The 3069-nt window shown below is 42.3% G+C and overlaps 1 pseudogene; it reads left to right on the forward strand.

Annotated features, from left to right (window-relative positions):
- Positions 1 to 460: 460 nt before the first annotated feature.
- On the forward strand, positions 461 to 1865 carry LOC112067505 (hsc70-interacting protein-like; annotated as a pseudogene).
- Positions 1866 to 3069: the final 1204 nt, after the last annotated feature.

Below are 3069 nucleotides of genomic sequence, written 5' to 3' on the forward strand. Positions count from 1 at the left end.
CCTATGCACTAATGATGAAAAATCTGAAAGAGAAATTAAGGAAACACTCCCATTTACCCTTGCAACAAAAAGAATAAAATAACTAGGAAGGAATAAACCTACCTAAGGAGCGCACTGGTTCTGAGTGAATATAAGAATGTGTGCATAGGGCTTCCCTGGTGGCGCAGTGGTTGCGCGTCCGCCTGCCGATGCAGGGGAACCGGGTTCGCGCCCCGGTCTGGGAGGATCCCACATGCCGTGGAGCGGCTGGGCCCGTGAGCCATGGCCACTGAGCCTGTGCGTCCGGAGCCTGTGCTCCGCAACAGGAGAGGCCACAGCAGAGGGAGGCCCGCATACCACAAAAAAAAAAAAAAAAGAATGTGTGCATGGAGAGGCATGCATGGACAGGCAAGCAACAGCATGAACAGCCACACTTCTAGACGATTCTAGCCAGTGTGCAGGAAAGTGGTAGAGAGTAGGAATGAATGGGCGAAGGACCAAGGGTCACAAGACCGTTGGGTGGGCAGAGCCAGTGGCCGGGGAGGTTCTAGTCTATTCTGCCTCACAGCAGCCGCCCCCTTTATGCAGTCATACTGAGCTAGCACCTGGGCCTGGGATTGGGCCTCATCCTCTGCCATGCCTGCCACCTTCTGCTGCCTCCCGCTGCCTCTGGACCATAGATCCCCTCAAAGTGAGCAAGCTTCGAGCCTTCATGAAAATGTGCAAGCAAGACCCAAGTGTTCTGCACACCAAGGAAATGTGCTTCCTGAGGGAATGGGTGGAGAGCATGGGGGGTAAAATACCACCTGCTACTCATAAAACTAAATTGGAAGAAAATACCAAGGAAGGAAAAACAGTAAGGAGGAGGAAAACATAAAGACAGACGAACCAACAAGTGAGGAAAGTGATCTAGAAATTGACAATGTAGGTGTGATTGAACCAGACCCTGATGCCCCACAAGAAATGGGAGATGAAAAAAATGTAGAGATAACTGAGGAGATGATGGATCAGGCAAATGATAAAAAAGTGTCTGCCACTGATGCCCTAAATGATGGTGAACTACAGAAAGCCATTGACTTGTTCACAGATGCCATCAAGCTAAATCCTCATTTGGCCATTCTGTATGCCAAGAGATCAAGTGTCTTCATTAAATTACAAAAGCCAAATGCTGCCTTCCGAGACTGTGACAGAGCTATTGAAATAAATCCTGATTCTGCTCAGCCATACAAGTGGCGAGGGAAAGCACACAGACTTTTGGGCCATTGGGAAGAAGCTGCCCATGATCTTGCCCATGCCTGTAAGCTGGATTATGATGAAGATACTAGTGCAATGATGAAAGAAGTTCAACCAAGGGCCCAAAAAATTGCTGAACATAGGAGAAAGTATGAGCAAATACGCGAAGAGTGAGAAATCAAAGAAAGAGTAGAAAGGGTCAAGAAGGCTAGGGAAGAACATGAGAGAGCCCAGACGGAGAAAGAAGCCAGATGACAATCAGGAGCTCAGTATGGCTCTTTTCCAGGTGGCTTTCCTGGCAGAATGCCTGGTAATTTTCCTGGAGGAATGCCTGGAATGGCAGGAATGCCTGGGCTCAATGAAATTCTTAGTGATCCAGAGGTTCTTGCAGCCATACAGGATCCAGAAGTTATGGTGGCCTTCCAGGATGTGGCTCAGAACACAGGAAATATGTCAATATATCAGAGCAACCCAAAGGTTATGAATCTCATCAGTAAACTGTCGGGCAAATTTGGAGGTCAAGCATAATGCCCTTCTGACAAATAAAGCCCCTGCTGAAGGAAAAGCAACTTAGATCACCTAATGGATGTTGCAATAATACAAACCAGTGTACCTCTGACCTTTGCATGAAGAAAGCTGGGGTGCTTTGAAGATAATCCTTACACCTCTGCCCCAAATGCAGCTGAAACATTTTACAGTGGCTTCCATTAGGGTATTCATTCAGATAATGTTTTCTTAACTAGAAATTTAAAATTTTAAACAATTTTTAAACCTTAAAAATATTTAAAACAAATTAAAAGGGTGTATTAATCCCTACATCTTTCTTTACTAATCATTTTGGTTTTTTCCTTTGAATTAATTAGGCAAGGAAGATACTTCAGTATGGAAGATTTATTGTTCAAGTTTGAGTGAAATAAAGATTTATTAGTGGGAGGAAAATGTAACATTTAAATATATAAAGTTTGAGTTTGATATATGGTCACTGAGGCATTTTGATGTCTTTTTAATTATTAATATTTTTAATGATTTGCTTCCATGAAACTATTGGGACCACCAGTATTGCAGTAGGATCTGGGTAGGGACTGGAAGTACTTGTCAGGACAGCAATAATCTTACTACATTTTATATAATGTGTACCCTTATGCAGATGCACTTAAATCTTACACTGTGGTGAAGGGATGATTTTTATACTGCTGCAGTAAAATTCGATTACTTAGCTCTGTTCTTCTCTGATATCTAAAATAAATGTTTCATATTTCCACATGCGGGGAAAAAAAACCTACCTAAGGAGACAAAGACCTGTATGCAGAAAACTATAAGACACTGATGAAAGAAATTAAAGATGATACAAACAGATGGAGAGATATACCATGTTCTCGGATTGGAAGAATCAACATTGTGAAAATGACTCTACTACCCAAAGCAATCTACAGACTCAATGCAATCCTTATCAAACTACCAATGGAATTTCTCACAGAACTAGAACAAAAAATTTCACAATTGGTATGGAAATACAAAAGACCCCGAATAGCCAAACCAATCTTGAAAAAGAAAAATGGAGCTGGAGGAATCAGGCTCCCTGACTTCAGACTATACTACAAAGCTACAATAATCAAGACAGTATGACACTGGCACAAAAACAGAAATATAGATCAATGGAACAGGATAGAAACCCCAGAGATAAACCCACACACATATGGTCACCTTATTTTTGATACAGGAGGCAAGAGTATACAGTGGAGAAAAGACAGCCCCTTCAATAAGTGGTGCTGGGAAAACTGGACAGCTACATGTAAAAGAATGAAATTAGAACACTCCCTAACACCATACCCAAAAATAAACTCAAAATGGATTAAA

The sequence above is a fragment of the Physeter macrocephalus genome, chromosome 19 (genome assembly GCF_002837175.3).
Source record: "Physeter macrocephalus isolate SW-GA chromosome 19, ASM283717v5, whole genome shotgun sequence".
NCBI lineage: Eukaryota > Metazoa > Chordata > Mammalia > Artiodactyla > Physeteridae > Physeter > Physeter macrocephalus.